We start from the raw sequence: 12972 nt of genomic DNA on the forward strand, positions 1-12972 counted from the left end.
CTTGGCAGTGGGTGTGCTTAGGATACTTAGGTGATTAATGACCCTAGTTAAGGGCCTGTTACCAAGAGAGAGTTCAATTCATCTCACTTCACTGGAGCATTATATACTGTGTATTGTCATCGGTGAAGATACAGTCTTTTGCAATTACGGGAGGTAAATTCTGTCTTTCAGCATACAGGTGATGAGTCTTCCTTTAGCTTTCTCCAAAGGACAGGGTTGTGAAGTAACTCCAGCTGTGTTGTCTATGAGGTAACCCCCCTAGATTTTGTTCTGCTCGGGGACGTGGCTTTTGGGAGGAAGCAAGGATTGCATTACTATGTGTTTAGGATTTTGAGGTACAAGATGAGGGTTTAGGCAGCTACTGTGGAAGATTGAGGGAGAAAAATAAGAAAAGTTGTAACCCAGCCTTTATATCTCGGTTTCCATTCTGTCCCTCGGCATCTTTATTAGGTTACGTTTTTCCATGTGTGCTGTCTGCGTACAGTGAATTGAAATAAATAAAAAGAACAGCAGCATTTCAGCTACTTTTTTTGTAGGAGGAAAATGGACTTCCCTGACTACTAAACATTATTCCCTGAGCATTTTGTTTAATATCCCCACAGTCACAACTGCAGGAAATGCAGACTGGAATGGGGAAAGAAAATAAACTTTACCGTGAAATCCCCTATGTCTGCTGATGGAAGGGCAGCTCCGTTCTTCAAGTGAGGTCCAGCAGCCACCACCTTTAGTGCCTGGCTTCGTGGGGCTTTGCAGCGTCCTTTATTCAGCCGGAGAGTGTAAAAGAGTAGCAGGCAGAAGAGCAAATTTGTAGGCCATTTATGTCTCATGGATGGGTGTAGGTCACTTCTGTCTTCCTGACTGGTCCAGGGACCCACGAGGTGGGAATACAGGTGAGGAAGGAAATGGCAAAAGCCGGTTTGCTTGTGGCAGACACGTGGCACGGTGAGTAGCCTGGGGGCTGCTGTTCTTCAGCCCCGTGCCCAGTGCATTGCTGCTTTCTTCTCGCTGGGGGAACGTGGAGAAGCTCGTGTGTATGTCCTGGGTTAGGCAGAAGATGGGTTGATAACCCTTCGAAGGTAACTTTTCCAGCAGCTGTACAGTTTTGCTGCAGTCTAGGTGCAGAATTAACAACTTTCTGAACCAGAGCATAGATGTAACAAGAATTCATTTGCAGCTTCTCTCTCTGCAAAGCTTACAGCGTCACTGGGCTGTTCAAGAGAGTTACCAGCTTGGTGAGGAGTTTGTGCATCAGATAAGCAAATAATCTGAGATTCATTTGTCAAGATGGCTAATGGGTTGCATGGCTTCCTGATGGCACTGCCTGGCACAGTCTATGCTTGTTGTCACACGATAGACATGAGTGACATCCTCCTGTCACAGCACGTCCCAGTCCTGGTCACTTTTAGGTTTCTGCACCTTGTAGTTCAACTAGCAGCATGAGCTCCAGCTCAAGAAAAACAATTTATGAACTGTTTTGTCTGAGATATTGCCTAAAGTTGCTTTTGAAAATGGTTGTTAGTCACCTCTGTCACTTTGATGCTTTTCAAAATTGTATTTCCTGTCCAATTTCTCACTTTGTCAGACAGCAGTAATTAAGGTTTAACGTGCAGAATTTAAGCCAGAAAGGACTTGCTGTGCAAAAGATGTATGTAGGCACTGGGGAGTAAATTTAGCAGCCTTCTAGTTGTAAATATTTTATTGCTTTATCTGTGAGATTATGACCACGATACACAATGGGAGTTGGAGATGTGACTGAAGATGAAAATGTGGCTGTCTGCTGAGGATGTTTGTGCACTGAAATGCAGTGGTAGCTCTATTGAGCCTGGCCACTGCTTTAATTTATATTTGCCAAACCCCTAAACCTGGGAATGTGTAATAGTTCCCTAGTTAAGGTAAGAAGATTCTCTCCAGAAAGACCCAGCACTGGTCCTAGCATAGTTTTTTCCTGTCTCTCCCTTTTCTAAGTCTTAGGTCTTCAAGTGAGAAAAGATGCCTTGGTTTGCAAAATGCAGGAAGGAGGAATCACTGGGGTTGCAATAGCTTTGGCAAATTGTATTGAAGCCTGAGAATGAGTAGATGGCAGCCAACCCTACATCCCTCACCTGATCTGTCAGCTCTTAATTCTGTGTGTGTTGTCAGGAGCAGATCCAAGTGAACAGTGATTAAGAAATAACTCTCTGGAAGTAATTTTTATGAAAATTTTCCTGCTCTGAAAAGAAAACAAGGAGCAGATGCAGAAATTGTCCTCCAGACCTGGGCTCACACAAGGCATCGACGCTGGAAGTTGTTTCGATCAAGTGCCTGGTCTGTCTTATGGGACAGGAGAGGAATCATTGCTTACCAAAGCCTGTGCTGTATTTGGGGTGCAACTTCTCTGCTGGGTAACTCCAACGTTATTTGGAGAGCAGGATAAAAGCAAAGGATTATGAATCTGGATTTCAGTATGCTTATAGTTGGAGCTTTAGCTTGGATAAATCTCTAATTAAAGCCAAAGGATGAAAGCACTCCTTCAGTAAGGTATTACACTATTAATTCTGTTACTTGTTCAGTTGCATGAGAGAAATGATAGATTGAGCTACCAGATAGTTTATACTTATGGCATATGGGTTGTTTGTTTTTTGCAGCTGAGCAGAGCGACAGCTCTGGGCTTGCCACTGTGCTGAATGTTACAGATTGCATTTACAATTCCTCCATCATTCCCTGTTTGCATGGACATTTTAGTGCCTCTGGACCTTTGCACAATTATCTCCCAGGATTATTAATCAAGTCCCACAACATTAACGCATCCAATCAAGTTAATTGAAAGAGATAGGTTTTATTAAAAAGAAATCCTGGCGAGGCCAGTAGCCTATATAATAAGATTGTTCTATAGAATCTCTACATCTGATGCAAAAGAAAAATCTCTTATGTGTGATACAAAGCAACTAGATCAAAAATAGCTGCTACAGCTGAGATCTTGCTGCGATTGGCTAACCTGTGGCTTTATAGCAAATAGCAAGGAATGTCTTGAATAGTTTAATTTTCCCCTCATTTAAAGCATAAGTTCTGTGTACAATACAAAGTTATGTAATACCATCCATAGGGCATGTTTCTAGCAGTTTTCAGGGTCTTCACTTTCAGTTTATACAGTTTGTGTGTCTTCAACATGAATGGATGGTTGCGGTAGCTGCATTAATGAAACGTAACACCTATCTCAGTGAGTCGGTGAAAGCCAGTAAATTTATTCACCATAGATTTGCTAGTTGAAGTGTAGGTAATACAACTACATCTACGTTTCGGTTTTGATTCAGAGCAGTAGTATGGCTGTGAAGCCAGTCCTCTCATTGTCCCCACTGATTGTGTGCTGATTCAATTCACAGCTCTGTTTTGCTGTGCACAAACTGCCCCAGGCAATGCCTCCCAACCTCTAATGGCGATAAAAGGTCTGAAAGAGTGATAAGTTTTGAACCACATGCATGGTGGGCATGTTTGGTTGAGGGGAGCAGATTAAATCTAGTCCCCGGTGAATGCCTGAACTACATACAGTGTAGACGTAGAAGCCTCAGTACCAGGTTGAATTTAATCATTTACTTCTGCTGTGTGAAATTACTTGCTAATGTAGATACAGCGGTGAGACTACAATGAAGAAACTGTTTGTAATTGGTGTCTGTGGATGTAGTAACTAAGCTGTTTTCACCTCAAGTTTCCCAGCACATCTGCAATTGTATATTGGACTGAACTGGTAAATCATGTGCTCATCACATGCTGTGATACCACAAGATACCACAAGACCAAAACTGGACAAAATAATGTGTTCAATATACGTTACTGTAGAAGTCAAGATCAGTGTGTTGGCAAGTGTAAAGGATGAGACTTGCTTCACTACCACCACAGCACCAACAGCTACTGCCTTCACGTCCTCAAGTGTTTTTCTTGCCGGTAGAATGACAATGGCAATTGTCCTCTATCAAGGTTTGTTTTCACCAATATTTTAAAGAAAATGAGGTTGTAGACATATCGAGGACATAAATTAGCAGAGACTAAGAAAAAGCAGCAGCTGGGAATCTTACCGTGACCTAACTGGGGTAGGCATATATTTGATGAGGTTTCAGTGATTGGAAAATCTGAGTCTGAAGCTTCCCATGAACTCCAACTCTTTGCACCCCTTGCTGTTCTGATGCCATATCAGATAACACTCACTGCCTTAGAAGAGAGAGGCCTGTCTTTCTTAACCTCTCAGAGAAGACACATTTTCTTGTATTTACTACATCTTTCCAAAATATATCACAGACTAATTTTCAGTCCTCAGAGGTTGTACTAGCTTGTCCGTGTGTGTTTAAGTGGTAATGCCTTCCAGTAATGGTTGGAAGACCAACTGGTTGTTGTAGTTCTTGTAGCAGTTCCTTTAGCTCAGCTGTGTGACATTTCTGCTTTTGGACAGATGTTCAGGGCCAGGATTTTAGTCCTGACTGCTATGTGTGTGCGTGCTTATATACATTATTAACTATGGTTTTTGTTAATAATTCTGTGCAGTTACAATATCTTATAGGTGACTGATAAGGGTTTGATAGAACCAGCTTGTCAGTGCAATGCCAGTGATCAGCACTTCTTTGCTGAACAACTTCTTGCTTGTCTATGTCCAAGGAACCTGTAGCTTTAATGTGTTGGCTGTAGTCAGTAGATGGGCTTTTTTGCTTGGAGACAATTGTGTGGAAGATAGGGAGTAAAGCAGAGAAAATGTGTATTACTGGTGTAGACTTGTTGTTAAATTCTACCAAAGAGACACAGAGCAGACCCTAAACAAAACCTGTCATGTTACAAAAATACTGTAAGATACATAAAAAGATGCGAAGCACCAATGTAGAAAACATCCTTACCTCTTTATGCACCATCTTGCATTACTAATGCCAGAAGGATATTACAAGATGGTTTTATTTTTTACCACTTGTGCTGTTTCCTGTTTGTCTTTAAGTCTGATTACTTAATTCACTGATTTCACATCCCATTTTTCATCTATTAATGCTTTGCTGCAGTGACTTGGCTATCCAACAGTGCAGAGAAATACTACATCTAGAGGTTTTTTTCTCATTTTGACCACTTATTTCTGACCATTCCTTTACCTTTTAAAACTCACAAATCTAAATTTTGGACCCAAATGAGTTGGAACTATACCTTTAAAAAAAAAAAGAAAGCCCAAAACCTTTATTAAAGTTACCTTGATGTTGCTGTGTCAGCATCAGTGTGATTAACCTGCCATACAAATGTGGGTGCTATAAAATGAACTTGCTCCAAGGCAGCTTTGATTTGCATGCTCAACACTTTCCAAGTGTTGCATTCATAAATCAGTAGTTTTTTGTGTGTGTCTGTTCTGGGTAGGTGTTTTTCCTTCATTCTCCACTCCATCCTGCAGCCCAACATGTATATCATGGCCATATGAGACCTGCCCAGCATGTAGATTTAGAGATACTGATTTTATTTCTTAGGTACAAGGGAAGACCTATTGCCCAAGCTTTCTAAAATAAATACAGAAATTATTAATAGCTTGTAGGAAAAATAATAAAGAAAAAAAAGAAAGGGAGAAAGTGACCTGCTAGTGCATTGGCAGGAAATGCAGTATTACAGAAGCTACGTGTTTCTGTCCATTGCAGCATGTGTTACGCAGCATGTGGTATGGACATCTGAGTTCGTATAAGCAGAACCACTAGCAGAATACATCTAAATTCCCTTTTATTTGAAATTTTGTGTTTCTTCCAGAGAAGCTGAGCTGTTGCCATTTCAAACAAACATAGCCCAAAGTCTTTCACTTCCAGATCATACTGTTTTCTAGGGAGTGCCTTGCTTGGGTGCTGCGTTTCTTAGCAAACCGTCCTAGTTGTTTGTGGTGGGGAGCATGGCTGGCTCTGCCCAAACATTATTGATGCCAAGTTCATTTAAATTGCATAAAGTTAATTGACTCATTGTTGTGGAATGGGGTTTCATTCTTCCCTTAATTGCAGTGCAGTGTCCTCATTTGATGATACTGATGAATAGATTTTCAATTCCTGCAGGTGAACTTTCTAAGCAGAGTGGTGGCATCTTAAGAAGTGGAAGAAGTTATTTTGGGAGAGGTGGAAGGCTGACCTGAAGTGATAGGGCATTTTCCTATATTTTGCCTATAAGAACATAGCACCCGTAAGAACAGGCAGTAGCTTCTGACTCAACATCTCTGCTGGAAACTTAACATTAGTATATCTGCATAAGATCTGAAGACTTATTCCTTCTTATTATCTTCCACCTAGAAAACTCAGTTTTGTGACTGTTTTATCCCTGCCTTCTTACCACTCAGTCGTTTAGAGACAACCCACAGTAATACCGTCTGCAAATGTAGGAACAAGAGTATGGGAATACTGTAAAATATTGTTGACTTGAATACTTGTTGAGTACTATTGAATACTTGTTGACTTGTTTTCACCTCCTGATGTCATCCCATGAAAGATGTCTCTGGGTGACAGTAATCTGGGTTCAGATTTCTCATTAGAGATTGTTAGGCTGACAAGATGGAGCATAACTATTTTTGATTTAAGCAGGTACGTAGGATGAAGGTGAGAGAACAACAACAAAAAAGCTAGGAAGGATTTAAGTTGGTTAAAGTTACACACCAAAGTTACAGCAGTCTTTTTCGTGGATACTACAGTTTTGTATCTTGTGGAAAAAAAAGCTTAAAGATATGTTATGAACCCAAACTGGTATGTAGCTCAAGAAGTTCCAGATCAAAGCATCTGGAAAACAGTATTTTGTGGGTTCCGTGTCCTGCACAGACAGACCCCAAACTTTAAAGCTGTCGTTAAATTTAAGAAATTTGAATTGGGTTCTTCTCTCTAGCTCCTTAACTATCTAAGGGTAGATGTTGAGCTTTGGGAATTGGTTGGCATTTGGTCCTGAGCCACAAGTCTAATTTTCTTCAGGCTTTTCTGAATGGGAGGAGACAGGAAATGTATCATGTGATATACAGCTGATGAAGTAGTTGATGATATTTTAATATGTGGAATTTATTTTCAGCTGTAAGTATGGATTATGTATAATGCATATTTAAACCATTTCTGTCTGAATTCCCTCTGCAGCTGACAAGGTGCGTAGTTAAAAAGAGAAGCTGGCTATGGCCAACTAGACCTGGCTGATGCCATGTGGTTGGCTTGTGAAGAGAAAATTACATTAAGGAGAGATGAGTGTTAGATCTAATGTCAACTGATTAGAGCAAGGGTGGCTAAGTGCAGCGTTTACCAGAGTAAATCAGGAAAAGGTTAAGGAAGGAAAGCAAGGCAAGAGATGAGATAAGAGGTTTGAAAGCCATTGTGTTCCTCACTTACATCCTAGGAGATAATCCCAGCAAGTCCATCAAGAGGAATGTGATGCGTGGTACGGAGCTGCAGGTCCCACCAGGGAGCGGGCATGGAAATTGGGAGAAAAATGCCAGCGTCACTTTCTGTGCACCAGATACAGGAAGGCTTTTAATAATAACAATAACAATAATGTATATTATTATAATTTCATAATAATATATTTCAAAGGTCTTTTGATATTATTATTTATTTAAATACTTATTCTCTCATTTACAGCATTGTTTCAGAGCAGGCAGGAGGAGAGAAACTAGGTAAGGTGGCCTAATCAGGCTTGAAACATAATAAGCAGAATGTGCTTTTTTTTGGTATTTCACAGAAGTTTTTCTTTGCCTTTGCTGCTTTTGCTACCTTAATTTTTCACAACAAATGTTGCACCACAGGATCTGCAACTCTGCATATCAATACAGAAGGCACTACATGGGAAATAGTAAAGTAGTGCCAGTACTTATTACACCAAAGATACAGATTTGCTTTGTTGTTTGGGGTTTTTTTTTGTTGTTCTAATATTACTCTCTTGTCTCCAGGCAAGAAAACAATTCTCCCTTTGCCTCAGAAACATGTGGTATAACCTCATGTCTTGCTGGCAGGGGATTTAAAACAGCCACTATAATTTACATGATAATTGTGTCATATTTTTTACTTCCCATACAAGTTCCTCCTTGTTTGAGATTTTTCTGTCCTTTAGCAAATAGCACACTTACCTTTGGCTCTGGAGGGAGCTCTTGGCAATTTTGAGTCAGGAATATGATGGGAAAATGTCTCACCTGATGATTTCAAGGGGATTACAGATTTAGGGAAAATAATCTGGTGGATGGGATAAGGAGGAGAATTCCACCAGGCGCTACTGGAGCAGAACAAATATTGAACTCTGTAGTCATTGGCTTGCCCATCTTTCAGCACACCATTTTTTGCAGTGCTGCTGAGGGTGAGAGGGAAGGCAGCTAGAGGGACGTTTGGGATGCGCCTGGTGCATGTGCAGTGAAGATGCATGTGCAAAACCAGGTATCTTCTCTGTGCTCAAACAGGCTGCAAGCAGTTTTCACATCACAAGTCCATCTTTTGCTCTGTGTTTTAAGGGGGATTGCCAGGCTAAGGGGAGCATTACAGACTTAGCCTGAATGACATTCTTTCCAAGTTCGGATGTGAAGAATGTGCTTCAGGAGTGACAACTGTTCCGTGTTTATACTGCAGTAAATGCAAACTTTGCCAAGAGCTGCAGCGCTTGTCCTGGTTGCAGAGGAGATCGATCGTTCCGGCCTTTGCACAGCTCCGCTCTTCGCCATTTGGCTTGTCCTGTTTGAAATACAAATGATAGAAATTAGTATATTAGCAGGAGACTGCAGGATGTAATTGTATGTTGACTGAAATGTTACTGATGGATGGACCTGGTGAGATGATATCTCTTATTTATGGAGAGGAGAGCACAGGTAGTTGATAGATTTGACAAGAGCACAGTGGCAAAAAAAAATAACACTAAGGCAGAATGAGAATGTATTTCCTAATGGCCTCCCTCGCAGCTGTATACACTGATTTAATCTCTCCAAAGCACTCCGTTGTTTATGAGGCCTGTGGGTACAATTTTATGCCTGACTGAAGAGGTTGCTAATAGCTGCCATATTTGTGTTTAAGGACCTGCAAAGGATTAAACTAAGTATTTTAAAGCAATGAGCCATAATAAAGTAATAATATATTGAAAATAATAAACAGCTTTTTATTCAATAATTGGCTGCAAAACTGGTGAACTTTAAATGATAAAACTACTAATTATAAATGCAATTGCTAATCATATATTCATTGGGGAATGCAAATTAAAACCATAGCATAAAGTCTCTATATGTGCCAGAGGCAACAAGTCACAGAACAGGATGGTAGGCTCCTTTAAAAAAACACAAAACCCACAAAAAAACCATAAGGGAAAACAAAATACTCCTGTAGGAACAAGTTGTAGTGATTACTCAGGATTGCTTTGATGGGGATAAAGCTGTTGCATAAGGGGAGATGTATCTGTTCTTCTCAGTGGCAAGGTGTGATGTCCCATGTCAGGGCATTTGGTGTCTCAGTCAAAATGAAATGATCTCCAACTCACAATAAGTACTGGAGTGCTTGGAGGTCTCCTTTTCCCATTTTTGAAGAATGACTCTTCCATCCCAGTGACCTCATTCTCTTCCCTTCTCTAGGAACTACAGTTCTTGTGGTTCCCATCCTTCAAAGCACAGCATCATGATCAAGGTTTCCTCTCTTCTTGTATAGCCTTTTTAATAGAGCAGGTCCGGTAGAGATGATCTGAATAGATGATAAGAGGAGGAGGTTCTTGAAAGCTTCAGTGATGAGGTATTTTGTGCTTTTCTTACCAAAATCCATCTGATTGGAGCTTACCAGGGTCTAGACCATGTAGACTCACTGCCTCCTTCCTGCCTCAGTATGGGGCAAGATTGCAGATTAGAAAGCACTGTAGGAAATCACTTTGTAGACAGACAATTTCTGGGTATGAACATGTATCATGGTTACTGAATCAAGTGCAGCTCCATGCAGACAGAAGTACACGCACAGAAATGGAGGTGCAGAAGCTCTGAGAGAGGCTCTCCCTGCAGAGAGCCTGCTGAAGGGTACAGAACGTTCCTGGAGCTGAGACAGCTGACTCGTGGACTATGTGCAATACTGCTTATATAATAAATATTTCACACAGCCTATTGATAAAATAAACTTAGTCTGAACCTACCCCTCAGTATTGAAATATAATTTGAGTTTCACAGGTCAGGAAGTGACCTTAAGAAGATCTGTGAACCAATACGTCATGAAGATGCTGAGGATAACCCATCATTAGCATCTGCATGTTCAAGGGCAAGAGTCTTTCTCAGGCTACTTCTAAGCCAAAAGCCATCATCTCTATGTCTGTGCCATCTGCCCATCCACAGCTTGATAACAGATAGTAGCTGATACTATTGATTGCAGTTCAGTGTTCTGCATGAAATTAGTTTGCTGGCCCGAACTAAGCTGTTTGGGAAAATTCTGCCGCTTGCTAAATGATCATTTCCATGTAGTCACAGCAGTTGCTGCTGGTTGCATGGCTTTGGTGCAGGGGGTCTCACTGTGATTCTAGATGATGTTAAAAGGAGACAGAGCAAACTCTTCTGCTGCTGTTTCTCATTAAAGGCTGTGCTGGCTCGGTCGCACCTGAAATCCTTGCCGGATTCTCTGTGGGATTTGCATAGTTGAAGGTGTTACAGGGCTGTGTGTCTGACAGGATGAAAAATGTGGAGGCACACCTGGATCTGAGTCTCCACTAGTAATATTTGTCTCCTGCTTCCAGCAGAAGCTGTATACATGGCTGCACAGGCATATTTCCCTTTCTTGATGAAAACATAAAATATATATGTCTATTAATTTGCTCTTAGGAGCATTCAGGTTTCCATTAAAGACTTGTGTCCCTCAAGGACCTTGCAATACCAAGTTTATATAGAGATGCCAGCGTAATAGCCTAAGGGACAAGGAGCACATCACATGGTTTGTGCCCCCCAGGAATTCACGTGGAGGGGTAGTAACAGTCCAAATGTCTTGGCAGGTCACTGAGTCAGCAGTGGCTCCTCCTGTGCAGCCCCAAGTGCAGCTTCTCCCAGTTCAGCAGCCAAGGAAGACAGATCAACCTGCAACGAGACCACCGACCGACTTTTGGTGTTATGAGCTGTGGGTGTTGAGCTCCCTGGAACAATGGAATAGGTACTTAGACACTTGCATATAAATTTTAGGTCCTTACCTTAAATATCCATGTTAGAAATCCTTCAGAGGGAAAAAAAAAATTTCCAGGCAAGACATGGTTTTTTATTCTGCTTCCTATAGATTCTATGTTGATTTTATTTTCTTATTTCCCTGGCATCACCAGGCTGGGTTACATGTGCCTTTTGTAGCTAAAAAGGCAGTTACCAGTTGAACAGCTTCCGTACAAGTTTGTTGGAAACCCCATCTGTTTTAAATGTCACTGCTGAGGTTGGACAACCTTCTGGAAAACATGCAGTCAGAAGTCAGGCTTGATGCAGAAGCTACCAGATGAGCTTTCAGCACAACTGAATGCAGGAGATTATATGAGATGATGGTGGAAATCTGTCTTCCAACTGGAAGATGTTTCCAGTGTGGCCCCCGTGTATCTATATTACTGAGCAACAGCAGGACTGTGCGGTGCGGGAGCTGCTGGGTCGTCCCGGTCCTCGTCGGAGGGAGCCAGATGGAGCTGCTGAGGCTGGAAGCCAGCAACCCAGATTTGGAGTTGCAGAAAGTTAATTTTTCAGTGACCATGGGAGAAATCTGACTTCTTTTTATTTTTTAGTGTTGCAATTTAGCCTTCAGAGAACCAAAACAGGAACACGTGACTTGTTTGGCTACAAAGCTCATTAGCATAGCTTGACTACACTGAATTACTTGAGAAGATTTTGCAGACCAAAAAAAAGGCAAATGAATAAAAAGACACAATAAATCTGTGAACATTGTAACTCATTAAAAGACAATTTATGGACAGTGAAGGGGCTGGAGTCATTGAATAAATTATTATCACTGAAATTATTCAGCCCCGTTTAAATTACGGAAGATGTTAGCAGGTTGTTGTCTCAAGTCGTCTTGCATACTTTATATCCAGTGGTCTTCTGAGCCCTTCTGAGATCTCCTACATCAAGCTAAACTGTCAATTGAATCTTTGTTAACATTTTCAGTCTTTCCACAAAAGCATCATTTTACTGCAGCTTGTGAGAAGGGCCTGTCACAAAGTGACACAGTATGAAGGAATTGGCGCAGGTTTTAGTGGCCCTGGCTCAGCTGGGCTCTCCAGACCAGCTGGAGGACCAGGTCTCTGGGTAGGGGGAAGCTGCTCTGGGCAGAGGCTGGGCTTTCCTGTGTGCTGGTTTGGGGCTGAGGAGTGACTCCCTGCAGGGATACAGCAATTATCAGTCTTCCTTCTCATCACTGTTGAGTGTAGGTGTCACTTCTTCAGCTCACCTTCTGGGACAGAAACACCCCACAGCCTGCACGCATGTAAAATTGCTGTGAGTGCAGTCAGGGAGATGTGCTTCTGAGCTGCCCTCAGTCATAACGTTCAGTCGTGTCAGGGGATGGGTCGGGATGGGGCTGGTCCACGGATGTGCATCTCCTTCAGGCTTTGTGCAGGAACAAGACCAGGGACTAGTCCTGTTCTCCAAGAAACAAACATTTAGTCTGTGCAGCCGACTAAAAAGTGAGGTTTCTCTGGGATCCCAGCTAGTCAAAGATGTTTAGGAGGACTCAGATGTTTCCTTTAAAAAAATCATACTGAGTTACAAAGAAGGAACAAGCCCATTTCCCTGAGCACCAAAGGAATGGCAGCTCCGGGGATTATTTGTTGGTTGAAGTGGTAACAGTGAATGGTTTGGGTAAGGATACAGGTGATATCAATCATACATCATTTGCAAGCAAAGCCACTGAGCCATGTGCAAATAATACCCACCAGCCATGCTGATTCATTGTGGGGGCTGAAAATCAGTTGTGTTCTTGGGGATTATGGCTGTTGCAAGCCCTCAGCCAGACCTGGGCAACCCCTGGCCCTTTTGGGGGGGGGGGGCGGGCGGGCTCAGCTGGGAGCAAGGGCCCCCTT

General features: G+C 41.9%; 1 protein-coding gene across 5 annotated transcripts in view; it reads left to right on the forward strand.

Moving 5' to 3' along the window:
- DAB1 (DAB adaptor protein 1) overlaps positions 1-12972 on the forward strand; it is a 484695-nt gene that overhangs the window by 151535 nt on the left and 320188 nt on the right. The window lies entirely within an intron of this gene.

The sequence above is a fragment of the Aptenodytes patagonicus genome, chromosome 5, assembly GCF_965638725.1.
Source record: "Aptenodytes patagonicus chromosome 5, bAptPat1.pri.cur, whole genome shotgun sequence".
In the NCBI taxonomy this organism is placed as follows: domain Eukaryota; kingdom Metazoa; phylum Chordata; class Aves; order Sphenisciformes; family Spheniscidae; genus Aptenodytes; species Aptenodytes patagonicus.